The sequence below is a fragment of the Phaenicophaeus curvirostris genome, chromosome 4, assembly GCF_032191515.1.
Source record: "Phaenicophaeus curvirostris isolate KB17595 chromosome 4, BPBGC_Pcur_1.0, whole genome shotgun sequence".
In the NCBI taxonomy this organism is placed as follows: domain Eukaryota; kingdom Metazoa; phylum Chordata; class Aves; order Cuculiformes; family Cuculidae; genus Phaenicophaeus; species Phaenicophaeus curvirostris.
In genome coordinates, this window is record NC_091395.1 from 51147412 (window position 1) to 51163268 (window position 15857).

General features: G+C 41.4%; 1 protein-coding gene across 2 annotated transcripts in view; it reads right to left on the reverse strand.

Moving 5' to 3' along the window:
- Nucleotides 1–10558, reverse strand: part of ATP10D (ATPase phospholipid transporting 10D (putative)) — a 38498-nt gene extending 27940 nt beyond the window's left edge. For both annotated transcript variants that reach the window (XM_069856095.1, XM_069856094.1), the window contains exons 1-3: nucleotides 10518–10558; nucleotides 6962–7051; nucleotides 183–407 (exon numbers count right to left, since the gene is read on the reverse strand). The gene's annotated coding sequence lies outside the window, so the exon portion shown is untranslated. The remainder of the gene's footprint in view (nucleotides 1–182; nucleotides 408–6961; nucleotides 7052–10517) is intronic.
- Between the last annotated feature and the right edge of the window lie 5299 nt (nucleotides 10559–15857).

A 15857-nucleotide genomic window follows, 5' to 3' on the forward strand; every position in this document is an offset into this window, starting at 1 on the left:
TGCAGATTACTTTCCTTCCATCTGGTATCTTACTAGCTGCATATATTATAACAAAACTTTTCACTAAATCATCTTCCTAAATTCTCACACAAAGGTTGCCTCTAAAACTTGCTAGCTCTTTCTAGATGAGATCACTTTACTACAGACTACCCTACGGTCATTAAACTAACCCCGATTTTTACCTTCAATCAATCCAGTCTTCTATTCATGTTGTATCTCTTTCTGTGCCACTGACAAAAGCCACACTGTGCTGCTCAGATTCCTCCAAAATGTTGCTGTAAGATGTAATTTTCCAAACTATCAATTTGATGCGGTATCTTCTCGTATATATCTTCCTTGTTTTTTCCCTTCTTCTGTCACGATGGCACAAATCTTGAAACATGGGCACAGCGTCCTCAGCAGGTCCTCTAGCAATGAGGTAGTATTAATAATACATCCACATTTGGTTCTTAAAATGAAGACTCTGCAAACTTCCTGAAAAGACTGCTCTGCTGCGTCACTACCCTTTGGCTAGGAAGCTTTCCCCTAATGTCTAACCAGTCTCTTCCTCTCACCAAATGAAGATCATACATTTGTGTCCTATCATCATCAGATGTGGATAGTTATTGACTGTTATGATCTTATTGTCTTGGAAGACTGTTATCACATACATGAAACTCATTTTTCTCTTCAGAAGCCAAAATCTCCATGAATGGAGAAGAGGAACAAGGAGAGAAAACCAAACCTCTATCTAGCACCTCCTCTCAGCACTCCCCAGCAGTTCCCATGTGAACTACTGTTCTCTCCCAAGGCTCTTTTGCAGTGCTTCCCCAAGCAATGTAAGGGACCAGTCTGAAATAAAAAAAACCAAGAAGACTTCCCCTTTCTCCCAGCACTAAAGATCGTGGTCCCAGTAACAGTCAAGATACCAAAGGCAATCAACTGCTTCACAGGAAGGTAGGTATATCTGGGACTTCTCAGAGAAACAAGAAGGAAGTTGTGAAGATTTTCTGAAATATATGGCATCCTCTTAATTTCACAGAATGTGGTATCTTCGTATTTTTCTCCCCCCTAATGCTGCTGCCTGGGCAAGAGTCTCCAGAGGGACCACCCTCTGTATAAAGGCTACTGTCCCATTTTAATCACGGTCAGCCTCTCCTCCATAAATGGAAACTCTGACATCTAGAAGGAGCCAATTTATAACAATGAACTACTTCTAACATATGGCTACTATACATGCAGTGAGATATATGAATATTGAGCCATACACATGTGAAAGAGATGCTTCAATTAATTTGCACTGAGTCTGAGAACAAGTCTAAAGCTTGGAAGGTAGTTAGGTCTTCAAAACTGTTTAAGGACTGCAAAATGTGCTGCTAGTGGAATCCATACTTGGTTATGCAGAGCTCTTCAATACACCTAGAGCTCCTGAAAACCGAATGAAGGAAGACTGACCCATCCACACGAGTAAAGACTCAAGCAAAGAACTGAAAACTAAAGGATTTTAAAAGCTGACAGTCTGAAAAGAGGAACTTTCTTCTTTTGCAATCACAAATTTGGCAGTTCAGTTCCTTAAAAACCCCCAAACTTCTAGATTTCAGCATGCATCCTTAAGGCTTGGCCATTCTGATGGAAACAGTGCTCCTGCTTATCTGTTCCCTCTGAGACCAACCAGTAATTTCATAAACAGATCTTCACAATGAGGGGCCTTTGTTAATTAAAGCAACCATTTCATTAAAATGTGCTGGATTACCAGGGAGAGTTTTAAATTTAACAGGACAATGAAGTAATCATATCAGCCTTTTTCAAGCTTTCATCTTTAGCATGAATCATACAGGGTGTGTCAATTAATCAAACTTCCGCTTGAAATGATAATTCTTTGCCAAAATGTAGTAATCTGAGATATCTCTACATACTGTTACACGTGCAATATCCTTCTGGAAAACTTAAGTAAGTAAATACCACAACATTTTTCAAGATACCATATGAGCCAGTTATTTGAGAACAGGTTAGATTTGTAGAGAAATTAGTGTTACCAAACAAACACCTAATATTGGTGACTTCTGTGACCAAAATCAGCAGCTAAGTAAAGAAACTCTTTACTTTTCTAGTGAGAACACAAATGCTTTAAATAGCAGATCCTATTCACTCAGTGAAAATCAGACAGGCAAAATAACCAATATAGGTAAATCAACTTTTAAAAGCTTAAGAATTACATTATCCATAACACAAATAGAGATGGAAAGAGAGAGTTAAGAACTGGGAAAAACAAAAGAGGAAAAAAGTGACAAATTTCAAAACCTCTTAACTCTTTTTAGTTTTTGCAAGTTATTACCACTTGTAGCATTTGATACCCAGTGATCATAGTCAAAAAAAGGGGGGTGGGCATGGAGACTACTGCACATTTTAATGTGACAGCATGTTAAGACAGAATTCCTCACCACTAGCTCTGGAGCCAAAGGTTTGAACTGCATTACACAGTGTTGGTGAAGGGCAGTCACCCCTCACCACATGCACATCCTTGACTCTTGACACAGCTCCAAAGCCTCTGCCCCACCCTTCCTCATTCTCCTTCTAAAAACAGAACTTAAAAAGGAACAGGAAACCTCAGATTCCACTATGTGCGCTGCGTATTTCTGCCAGCACCCCAGCATTTTATTGTAACAACTTTTAAGAAAACTCTCAAGAGGACTGAATGGACAAGAACCAACTTAACACAAAACTACTGCAACTGCAGCACACTGCCAACACTGCATGACAGGCAATAAGTAATCTCCCTACAAAGAATGAATCACACAATTAAACAGCATCTTGGGAAAAAAGTATCTGAATCTCACACTCAGTCACAATGGCCTCTGATTCATATGGGATTTGAATGTCCTACTATTTGCATAAGATTCTTTTTTTTAAAAAAGTCATTTGCTTTTCCATTTTAAAATAGGATTTATGAGGTTTCAAACTCCAGAAATACCTTCCATCATTTTTCCCCCTCATTTGAATATTTTTCTCCTTCCTCATTAAATTTGGATCACAAAGTAATGAGGGCCTTTTCTTTGATTAACTAGGAGGCCAAAACTGAGATTGGTCAATTCATGTTTGATATTTTAAAAGTTGAAGTTGTCAAAGATCATAAAAGCCATTTAAAACATTTTTCTTCTAATAAATCCCTTCTCTTAAAATACTATTTGATTTTCTTGTAATGTAATTTTTCATAGTAAATTCTGGAGTTCTCCAGATAATGTGAATTCAAAATAGTACTATAAAACAGCAGATATTTCTTTAAAAGCTGGCAAAAGACCCACAAGATGAGATACTCTGAAACAGTATTTTTAAATGTTTATTTTTAAAAAATAAGTTTACATTTTTAAAAAAAGAAAAAAGTATAATGTTCAAGTATTTTAAAACAGGAAGTCTAAACTATCATATTCTAAATTTGAGGATAGCGCCACACAAGCAAGACTGTTCTCATTTTCATGCTATTTACTCAAGTGACTACTACTTGACCTTGCTAAATGGCAATACCTGATGCAGAGATAATCCAGATATGTCTTACACATCAAAAAACCCCAGGCTTTTGAGCAAGCTCAATGTCCCATGATCATGATGAAATGTGAAAGGGAATCTGACATGGGACAGATTTGCCTTCTCTCTACCTCAGTTCCCTCATGAACTCTGATTCTTCTTATAAGGCACTTTGAGACACAGAAAACTGGAAGGACTAGATATAGTTTACATGCTGGCTGTCAAATTTTTGTAAAAGCAAGGCACAGCAGTATCATTTCTACCAGATAGATGAACACTATACACTACCCATGTCTGACTGCTCTATGTCATAACAAAAAGTCTTTCGTAACTCTCTGCTAGTGGTAATGCTGAGGAAAAAAACCTTTTTCAGATGTTCCATATCCTGGAAGCAGGGCCTTTCATTATAAAGTGTAAGCATTCTCTTTTAGGTATATTTCATGTCCAGAAGTTGTTTTCTTTTCCCACTGCTTGCCTTTCATTGTCTGTTGTAAACTCTGTCAGCTTCAAAATCTCTGAAGTACCACCTTCATATCTGTGTGCAAACCTTGTTGTTCCAGCAGCTAGCTTCCTTGCAGGGAGACAGAGCTGAGACTAAAAATTCCTCAGTTCCAGTTATACTATTTGGTAGCCTTTGGCAAATCACACGCCAGTCACTGACCTCTTCCGTATTAGTTTCTTTCTCAAGACTGCCCACAAAAGAGATGTGTAGATAATTTAGCCCATGTTTATACTTTTCTGGAACTGCATCTTGCTATTATGTTGTGGTCATCTGCTCACATGTCATGTGAGGTGCACTACCATTTACTGTGGCTTCTCTTGACCACTTCCTCCCTTCTGACAGCATCCTTCTCTTTCGCTGTGATCTCCAAATAGCCCTCATTCTTCTTTCAGAAAATTCTTTGTTAAATACACTTGGTAAATGACATATTTCACAAGAATGCTCCTCAGACTTCCGGCACATGCAGGTGTATGGTGCACGTTTCTACTCTGTTCCTGTTCAGCAGTCTTTGGACACAGTGTGCAGTAGGCCTTCTGTGTCGTCTGGGCCTATTTCCAATAGGGAGCAATCAATTGATTCTTGGCAAACAGAAATTCAGTCAATAAAAGTGCATTATTTTACGTGAAAAATGTCTACAGTACCTAAAACAGAAATAATTCAGATGATCTATCTCTCCAGAAACACCCTTTTCTTAGCTCTGTACTGGAATATTCCAGGATGTTCTACAGGTCTGAGGTTCTAGGGTGAACAAGCAAGACAAAAAAAGCAAACTCAGATGGAAGGCACGCTACATGAATCTATGGAAGAGTAGATCACAAAGTCTCATTTAATCTCTTAGCAAGTGCTACTGCACAGGCTCACTAGCACTTGTGCTCCTACATTGTATCTGGAGCACACCGGCAGAACTGAACAGTTAAACATAGCAAACTGAACAGCTAAACATAACAAACCGCTCCTAACCACCTTTGAAAACTCAGAAACTATTAGACAACACAGAAGCCTAAAAATTAATTTACACTCTGAAGAACGACACTTCTTTTCTCCAAAGGTTTGCTATTTTCTCTGTAACTTACAAGTTCACAAATTTGTAATGTCTTTGCAAGCCATATGAAATTTGCAGACAACCTAATATGCTAAATACATCTGGTAAGAGACTTGTGCTACCAATGTGTAAAGGAATCATAGAATGGTTTAGGTTGGAAGGAACCTTAAAGTTCAACCCCTCTGCATTGAGGAGGGACATCTTCAACTAGATTTCCCTACAGGAGAGATGGAGAGGGGCTCTTTATCAGAGAGTGCAGTGACAGGACGAGGGGTAATGGTTTTAAGCTGAAAGAAGACAGATTTAGATTAGATATTAGGGAGAATTTTTTTTACGGGGCGGGGGCGTGGTAAGGCACTGGAACAGGCTGCCCAGAGAGGTTGTGGATGCCCCATCCCCAGAGGTGTTCAGGACCAGGCTGGATGAGGCTTTGAGCAGCCTGATCTAGTGAGAGATGTCTGTCCTTGCTCATGGCAGAGGGGTTGGATCTAGATGATCTTTAAGGTGCCTTCCAGTACAAACCATGCTATGATTCTATGATCAGGTTGCTCAGAGCTCCATCCAATCTGACCATGAATGTTTCCAGGGACGGAGCTACCACCTCTCTGTACAGCGTTTCACCACCATCGCTGTAAAAATGCCTTCCTTATATCTAGCCTAAACCTACCCTCTTAGTTTACCCCTTGTCCTATCACAACAGGCCCTGCTGAAAAGCTTGTTCCCATCATTCTTACAGGCCCCTCGTATTTATGGAGCAAACAACCAAAAAGCTGCAAGAATCAAAACTTCAGTTCTAACGTTGTTATTTGTAATCACAGATTCTGAGTTACATCACCTTTATGAATATAAGAACCCTTGGATCAAGAGTGGAAAGCAGATGTTACTATGACAAGTGGAATGCTATGGTAATACATTGTCACGCATTCGTACTTAGAAGTCTCATTTAGCATGGGCAACACTGAAAACCTGCAATCCTTGAAATGCCTTATCTTGGAAGGGAAATTTCTTGGCTGTGAATACATTAAGCCAGCCATCAGCAGCTCTTCACAAAAATAAAAAATCAGCAGAAGCATTAAAACCCAGGAAGCGCCAAGGCCCTGGCACAAGGTCAGTCTCAACATAATTTTGTAGTAAACCACACATGCAGTAGTACTGATTAATGTGGTACCACGTGAGAGCAGTACATAAACACAGAAAATCTCCCCCTTCCTGGGTAAAGTTATTTAGGAAACCAATAAGATCTTGTACCTACAGGAACAACTGAACCATACACTACCAAATTTTAGGTTTAAAACTCAAGTGAATCATCTATTTCTGCTACAGTTTCAAAATAAAACTGAAGACTGCTAGAGAGCTATGATTTATACAAAGGCTTTACATCCTCTTCTCCATTCATTAGAAATGTTCTGCTTTATGCCTTGTTCTCATGTGCCACACTGGTCACTCAAAACTGTAAGCCAAAACCTTCCAGGTGAGGTTTTACTCTTTTATGGCTATCTTTTCTTGAAAGTATATCTTTATTTCATGGTCATGCAGCATTTAGTCATGGCAGATGCTTTAATATGTGCAAAATTCACATTAATTCCACAATAAGACTAAGGTGTGGGCCATGTTAGAAAATATACCGGTATTCATATGATGTAAAAGGATGCGATATTTTTGTAGTCGGTGCACACTCCCTAAGTTACAGTAAAGAGTTTTAAAGGCAATGGATCCACACTGGCAGCATTGTTCACTTTTGACTATGCTGATGTCTTCTAAGGGCTAAAACTCTGTTGAATAGACAAGGTCCGGGTTACTCATTAAAATCTATACTGGAAGTACCTGTTATAGCAAGAAAGAGTACTTGAGTTCCCAAAATCCTAGGTCCTGACTAGTCCTGTTCTTCTGGTTTTCTGGTTTTCTAAGATACTTACATTATCAGCTCTTCAAGAGTTCCCAAAACTCCCAAGGCAATCAAAGGCAACCAGACTTTCAGGTTTAAGACTCATGGCTTCTTCATGGATCTGGGAAAGAAAGTTATACATATGGTTACAAAAAGAGAACAACCCCAAATCCAAAAAATCCTCCACAGCTCAATTTGTAGTAATATAGTAGATTTGATTTCATTGAAGACCACCTGGTTTTAAACAGACTTCTCTGCCAACAGCGAAAGCCAGAAATGGGGATGCTACGTGTGTGTGCATAACCTAGGCCACTTAATATTTAGATAACTAACAGCAGTTAAGCCACAAAATTACAGATTTCCATGAAGGTCGTCAAGTACTGTGCAGCCTTAGGTGGCTCAAGTCAAGGCCTGTAGCAGTGCAGCTTCACTGGTTTTCAGCCAAGGAGATTAAAGCTACCTTAAGCATACCACAATCATGCTTAGCAAAAGTGTATCTTAAATATGAACAATTTACATTCAGCCTGCTGATTCTTAAGAAGCTGAAACAACACCTAAAACAGATGTGAGATACCTGCACATTTCAAAGGGCTGGTAATGCTGACAGCACTTTAATTATCAACGTTGTTGTGCTGATCCAGTGTATTTGTGCTGTAGCTTCAGCAACAAATGCTGTGTGTAATAAGCACAGCTCCTTTCTACCAGTAAAGCATCTTCCTCACATGCAGTCCACCTGCAAATGACAGTGTTGTTTCAGAACACAAGCTACGCGTTGGGTTTTCTTCTTGGCATTTTCAGATTTTTAGTGGGTATTCCCTTCAGAAAGGCAGTTGTGAGGGTCAGACTCAAATTACACAGTTCGATTCTGTGTAGTTTCAGTCTGCGTCTGAAACAAAAACACACTAGTTTTTGTTTCAGCCTCATGAAATCCTTTGTGGCACTTCCATTTATTTTAGTATTGCCACTTCTGTCCTTGCCTTTCTTACTCACATCCACACTCATTATCTTTTTACTTCTCATCCAGTACTATTTATTATATTCAGGTCTAAAATTAGATCTTGCAGATTTCACTTAATATTTTGTGACACTGATTTCCACTATTAGCTGTCCAACACAGGAATTGTGTATCATCCCTACATGTAGAAGATATAAATTTATTTTCACTTTATTAACGTGAGAGCAAAAATTATGTCATTATTTACATCCATTTTAAACAGGGCACCAGTATATATTGATGGCTTTAGGCTTCATACGGACAAGTCAGGGCTTTTAAAAGTCATTAAAGAAACCAAAATTAAGTGTGATGCAGGTGGTCATCAGCTACAACACTGTTCCAACAGAATTCAAGACAGCAGTGAATGTAATTTTCCAACACTATAGTGAATTTTTGACAGAACTGTCTCTTCCGTAACCTCAGGAACACAGTCAGATATCTGTCATGGAGCAATAAAGCCTGTTCACTGCTTGGGGATATTTTGACAGGAATAACCTGTGAATCCAATTTAGCCACTAGAGAATTTCTGTAACTCTACAAAACATGCCTCTTGAGAGGATATTTCAGGCCTAAAGGCGGAAGCGTCCTAAGCCAATTCAGGGCTTAAATACAAATAAGAATTTTTTAAAACTTTAATTATTAAGAATTAAGCCAAAATATATAAAAACCTAAGAAAAAATGCAGGGGGTTAAGAGTACTCAAATTCTGATGCTAGCAATCTCTAAATCATTTAAGACACTAAAGAAGCAGTGCTGTGACTAGATGAACTGATTAAAAAGCTAACACTGAAAGGACTTGCTGTTGCTTCTCCAACCTCCTGCTCCAGGTTTTCTCCACTCCTACATAATCAATCTGGTACTTACTGAACCTGGTTCAACTCACTGACCTGCAAGACCTTTTACTATCTCAAGGACAGTAACATTACTGGATCTCCTGAGGCAGTTTATGTACTCATGTTGACGCAGAGAGGTGGGACAAATGGCAGATTAGAGCGGATTTCAGTATTTATGCAGGGCCCTCAGTCCTGCTTTCATTAGAAATAAATATATCAGCTGTAGCTATTGCCTTTGAAATCCAGACCATCCACAGTAGTGACAATTAACAGAAGAACATGATCCTTGTCCGACAGTCCTAGATATTGCTCCTGTCAATAGTAAATGCCCAGAGACTAACCGTAAAGACTTAGTTTAAAATCATGGCTTTGGACCAGCTTTTGGGGTATGCAAAGGACTCAAGGGAACTATAGTCCACTCAGATCTTGGGGAAACCATTTAGTGCCTTTCTGCTACAATACATCATTTATGAGAACAGGCATAATAAAAGGGACAACTCTGCTATCTCTTTGTAATGATATGAAGATAAATATGTTTTAAATAACAGGTTTCTCAATGCTATGGTCATTGGTTGGACATGAATACCCTAGACTATTATTTCAATATTAAAACAATCATAGTTTTGATATTAAAAGTGCATTTTTTTTAGTAGCTGCATGAGCGACAAAGCTGGTGAAGGGGCTAGAGAACAGGCCTTATGAAGAATGGCTGAGAGAGCTGGGGGTGTTTAACCTGGAGAAGAGGAGGCTGAGGGGAGACCTCATTGCTCTCTACAACTACCTGAAAGGAGGTTGTGGAGAGGAGAGTGCTGGCCTCTTCTCCCAAGTGACAGGGGACAGGATGAGAGGGAATGGCCTCAAGCTCCACCAAGGGAGGTTTAGGCTGGACATTAGGAAAAAAATTTTCACAGAAATGATCACTGGGCACTGGCACAGGCTGCCCAGGGAGGTTGTTGAGTCACCTTCCCTGGAGGTGTTTAAGGCATGGGTGGACGAGGTGCTGAGGGGCATGGTTTAGTGTTTGATAGGAATGGTTGGACTCGATGATCCGGTGGGTCTCTTCCAACCTGGTTATTCTATGATTCCGAGAGAACAACAATTTTCTTCCAGGAATTTTTTCTTTCCCATCCCTTTGAACATTTTCTCACTACTAAGTCCAGCAATTATGGTTGTGCCCAACTGCGTGCACTACAGACCCCTCTGTGCTTCCCTGAGGCTTCAGGGATTTTCCTGACTTTTAGGGACCCAAGCATCGTTCCTCGCCGCGAAGCACCTAAAAGTTTACGCCCTTTCCCGCAATCACCGCCCGGAACTATCCGAACAAAGGCTTTTGTTTCTGGAATCAAAGTCTTAATCCCCTTTTCTTTCTGGTCTGCTCCTAGAGCAGCTCAGCCCACAGGATTAAGGCAGGCAGGAGCGTCCCGGGGGACACAAAAAAATCATCTCCGCCCCCTCCCACCGCCCCGACCGGCCCGGGCCAGGCCTCGCCGCCTTCCCAGCACCTCCACGAGGGTTCCTCCCTCCACACCCCAGACCCCCGAGGGCGAAGAGGCAGGTCGGCTGCGAGCACTTCGCCTTTCCCGGCCGGGGACCGAACGCCTCTCGCTGCCCTCGAGCTGGGGGCGCCCCGAAAGCGACACCCGAGGGCCGGCAGCTTCCTCTCCTGACTTTTGTCCCGTGGCCCCACCAGCCCCCTAACCGCTGCCCGTGCCTCCCCCATCGGTGCCTGGGTCCCCCCCCATGACTCCCCCCGGTTCTTACCGCCGCGCCCGCTCTGCCCTCACCGGCCCCTCGGCGCCCTCTTCTCGTCTCTCTCCCGCTCTGGTCCCGCCCCCGCGAGGCGGGCGCCGCCGGGGCGGGGAGGCTGCGGGCGGCCCCTCGGAGCCTCAGCAGCTGCCCGCCCGTTTTATTCCTGTCGTGCCCAGGAGCGGAGTGTTCAAAGCGAAAAACGAACAGAGCTGCTCTTATAGACTCATAGAATACTTAGGGTTGGAAGGGAACTTAAAGGTCACCTAGTTCCAGCCCCCCTGCCATGGGCAGGGACACCTACAGCTAGACCAGGCTGCCCAAGGCCCCATCCAACCTGGCCTTGAACACCCCCAGGGATGGGGCATTCAGAACTTCCCTGGGCAACCTGTGCCTGTGCCTCACCACTCTCATGGTGAAGAAATTCCTCCTTATGTCTAGTCTAAATCTGCCCCCCTCCAGTTTATACCCATTGCCCCTAGTCCTATCACCACAAGCCTTTGTAAATAGTCCCACCTTTCTTGTAGCCCCTTCAGGTACTGGAAGGTCACTATAAGGTCTCCTCGGAGCCTTCTCCAGACTCAGCAACCCCAACTCTATCGGCCTGTCCTTGTATGGGAGGTGATCCAGCCCTCTCTGATCATCTTTGTAGCCCTCCTCTGGACCCGTTCCAACAGTTCCATATCCTTATGCTGAGGATTCCAGAACTGGACACAATACTACAGGTGAGGTCTCACAAGAGAGGAATAGAGGGGCAGAATCACCTCCCTCGACCTTCTGGCCACACTTCTTTTGATGCAGCCCAGGATATGGTTGGTCTTCTGGGCTGCAAGTGCACACTGCTGGCTCATGTTGAGCTTCTTGTCAACCAGCACTCCCAAGTCCTCTCTGCAGGGCTGCTCTCAATCACATCATCCCCTGCCAGGTATTGAAACCAGGGATTGCCCTGACCCAGGTGTAGGACCTTGCACTTGGCCTTTTTGAATCTCATGAGGTTCGCACAGGTCCACTTCAGCTTATCCAGGTCTCTCTGGATGACATCCCATCAACAGCATATAACACCTGTTGACTGCAGTGCTTGCCCATCCAAAGGACAGTTATCGTTTAAAGGGGCTTTTTTTTCCCTCTTGTGGCTGAAGAACGTGGAGGCCTTGTGGCTGTGATAGAACCTGACTCCTTTGACACCTTGTCAAGGAAACTGATGTTCTTAATCTTTTGCAAGGACTGTCTGGCACTGAAGGCAGCTTAGCCTGTCTAAACAGCAGGTTTTCTAGCCACTGGGTCAATTAAGATTAGCGAGAACTCTCTCTTGTTTTCTAGGAAGTAAGCCTGTGGCTATTGAGAAACTGCTCCAATTACCTTAAAGAAATCACTGCCATCAGGAATCTCAGTGAGTTGTTTCATCAATAGCCCTTTTGAAGCTGCACACTGTCTGTTTTACTCTTAATGCCTTCCAGGGCATATGGCCTTTTACACAAGTGCGAAGATTCCTACTCCAGGACCATCTTTTGCTGAAAAAGAAGGAAAACAAACCAAACAAACCAAACAAACAGAAAAAGTTATTTGCATACCCCTTGATCCCTGTTTAAATGGATTGGAGTTACCTGTACTTGTCTGGTACCAACAATGAATTCCTAATGGTGAGCCAGGAAGGCTGTGCTGAGCAGTGGTAATTGGTTGTGGTCCCCTTCCCATGTGCATGGTGTTTTCCTCTGTTGTGCAGCATTTTAGCATGCCCCACCCATGACCACATGTTGAAAATACTTTGGTTATGTTTCAGTGAACAGCAGCTGATGGTCTGTTCTTTGAAGAACCCGTATGCTTAGCAGGAATTTCAAAACACATTTGTGTGTCAGATGGAATAAAAATACATCTACGTGAAGGAAGTCTATAACTGCTGCTTCTAAATTATGCAAGTTTATTCTTCTGGTCAGGAAAAGATATAGGGTTCTTCTTCCTTGCAGGTTCCACCACCTTAGCTGGCTCAGGAGCTGTAGGAAAGAGGGTGCAACTCTGGGGAGAGCAAATTGAGCTGCTGCAAGACACAAGGTGGTAGCAGACCTTTAATAGTTACTTTGATGTTGTTTAATAGGTTAACATATTGATTTGTTGGAACTGTCAGGTTAGCATAGTTATTGGAGAAAGAAAAGAACATAAAATAGCCACCTCTTCTGTAATCACATTGGAGCTGTAAATAATTTATGTGCAGACTCCCACTTTTCTCTTTCAGATTTTTTCATGTGTGTCAGTCCATTCTGTAAGCTTACAGCTACAAAAGGCATCATTTTGTTTCACTTGTTTGCCCGGGAATAACAATTGCCTCAATTAGGCCTGCACATCAGCGTGCTGCAAAAATACCTGACCAAACCATAAAGGAGATAGCTTGGCTGTCAGAAGGAGCATAGCTGCCTTAGTGCAGCATTCTGTGCAGTTTCTTCAGGTGTGCTGAAGCAGGGTATATGAGTTGTTCAGAGAGATAGGTCTGGCTGGGTGGGTGCGAGGCTTTACCAGTGCCTGACTTGGCTGTTAAACATACATGCTTTTACTTTTATCCTCTTGTTTACTGTCTGGTAGTACAAATGGTCTTGATCCCAAGCATGCAAAATAACCATCCGGCATGTTTGAAGTGTAATTAAACTGTCTTCTCCCAAGTATCCTAAGGAAGAATAACTATAAAGAAGGCAATCACCAGAGATAATGCTTGACTGAGAAATCTCACTGACAGCTTTTCTGTGTGAAGGTAATAGCAGTGGTTGTCATCCATGATGATACATCCCTTTTCTTCCCCTGAGGTCTTCAGGTATCTTTCATATTAACTCCTGAACCACCACACGAAAAGCAAAAACTGTGGGCATGTGAGAGCCATTGATCACTCCAGCACAGCTGGAATTTTTAGTCATCTGTGTTCCTCAAACCCTCTACCTGTTCATGGTTGCAATAACTCTGCAAGTACTAGCAGGAGCAGCTCATCCAACTGTGCTTATATTAGCACAGGTTGGGGCACATGAAAGAGAAGAACTAATATCATGGGAATCTGTCAACTAAACATGCTGGCAGACTGAAAACTTTCCTGTGAACACCTGAAAGGAAGAGGGAAATTTGTCATAGCATGCCATCAAACATTTCCCAGAGCACCTCAAATTAATGAAATGCTAAGAACCTGAGAATGTTTCTCCAGATATTCCAGTGCTAAACCCACATAAAGAGCAGTGCCAGTGGGGATTTGTGTTTGTAGGCATAGGTGGTTATCATTACTGCAGCATGGATGCTCCTGGACCAGCTTAGCAAGTACAAGGTGCATTCATATCAGGTCAGTGGATGTACCTGAGAGATCTGGTGTGTATTTACACTATAAATAGTGACATACTATGATATACACTCTGCTTTAAATATCTTTGAAGATGTGGTTGCATATTAATCGTAATGGTCAGAAAAGGACTTGATTATCATCCATTAATTTGATCATCTTCTTCCTCCTCAGCTCTGCAGCAAACCCAAATAATTTAACAGTAGCAGAGATTTAATGAAAAAGCTTAAATTTTAAATTACATTGAATTATTGCTTACAAGATCATTGGCTAAATTATGTATTTAGAGTCCTAAACAATGTTATATGTGATAATCCAATATTTTGCTGGTACGAATGAAAGCTGTCTGTTGTGTGTATGCACTAAGGTAGTCTCTTACTACAAGATCCTCATATATATTTCCTGACAGATCCCAGTCTGACTAAGCTTACAGGATGATGGATGTACACTGAATGAGGCAGCTGTTTATCTGTTCTAGTCTGTGTGTGGCTATAACCTTTATTTACCGTACACTGTCTAAATCTGTACAGGTTTATTGATTTCCTCCTAAGGAGATTGTGTTCATCACTGGTGTGAGCGTTTTATAAAAACTCATGAATTTTCTTTCACAGCTCCCTGTGAGACAAGAAAGTATTATTTCTGCATTAGAAATAAAAAATTGAAGCAAGGGAGAATAAACACCACAGCATGAAGGTGTTTGCTGGTGATTCTGAGACTATGTGCTCAGTTTGAAAGCTCTAACATTTGGTTTTATGTTTTTTACAGTGTAAGATACATTCTGTGTATATTATATACATTTTGCAAGTCTTGAGAGAGGTAGAGTAGGTATGTAAATATTTTCATGGGAACTTTCCTCAAAGGCAACTTCTAGGTCATTGAATCTATTCCTTTGTTATTGCAAGTATGCCATGTGATCTGGTTCATAAACTGACTGAGCTTTATCTTAAAAGTAATAAGGTGTTTTGCTTATATTGTTATATTAGAGAACTGTTGCAGAGTATGGTTGCTGTGAGGATTAAAAATTACCATCTAGGTTCTAAACTCAATCTCATCCATTTGCTTTTATACTAGCAGTGACTACTGTTTAAATTGTTTAAATAATTATTTTTATTCTTTGGTTACTCATCTACCTTTGTTTCGCTGAAGTAAACCAGATAAGAATGAATTATAGCAAACCAAATGAAGGCTAACTAAATTCTGAATAAAAGTGTCCAGCCAAAGGTATAATGCAGCTTAACAAATCCATTCAGGCTTTAGTTAATGTTGGATAAATTGCCGTGGTGTAGCTTGTGTAGACAAGTTTTAAGGGAGTAACTGGATGTAGTCTTTGCTTATGCAATCTTCATGATTTGCCTGTGGTTTATACCATTATGTTCAGCCAGTTGCAGAATGCCAGGAATTAGGAAGCTTATGTTATATCCCAGTTCTGGAGGACAGTTTTTAGCAGTTATTATTATTGATGTGGCATTTACTGATACACCACTCAATGTGGTTTGCCCATCATGAGTGTTAGGAACATATCCTGGAAGCCACTAAGGTTATGGATATTACTGCTCTCGGGATTTTCATTCTGTTGCCTGTTCTGCATATGGTAACTATCAACTGGAATTTAATGAAGCTGGAAGTCTTTCACTTTTAAGGGGCTCTGAATTACCAGGACAAGCAGAAAATATTCTTAAATGAGACATCATCTTACTGCAGCTCTTAATGCAGCAGGAATGTACCTCTTACCCTGACATTAGTACTTTCTACAATAGGGAAGCTGAATTGGTAATCTATAGTGAGACTTCAGCTTCTAACAATCCAAGTTCACTACCCTGCTGAACTAACACAGGCCCATTGAATAAGAAGACACAAAGCAATAACACTAAAGAAAGGAGAACCATCTAATGCTGCTACTTCGAGGCTGATGAGAAAGCATGTGTGGTTGCGAAGTAGTACTAGCTAAGCTGATTTTCACAGAGACAGCTTTGATGCGCTGGGATAGATAGCTCTCTTTCCTCTTTTTCCATTTATTGTGGTGTGGCAATTTTCCCATGGCTAATCTT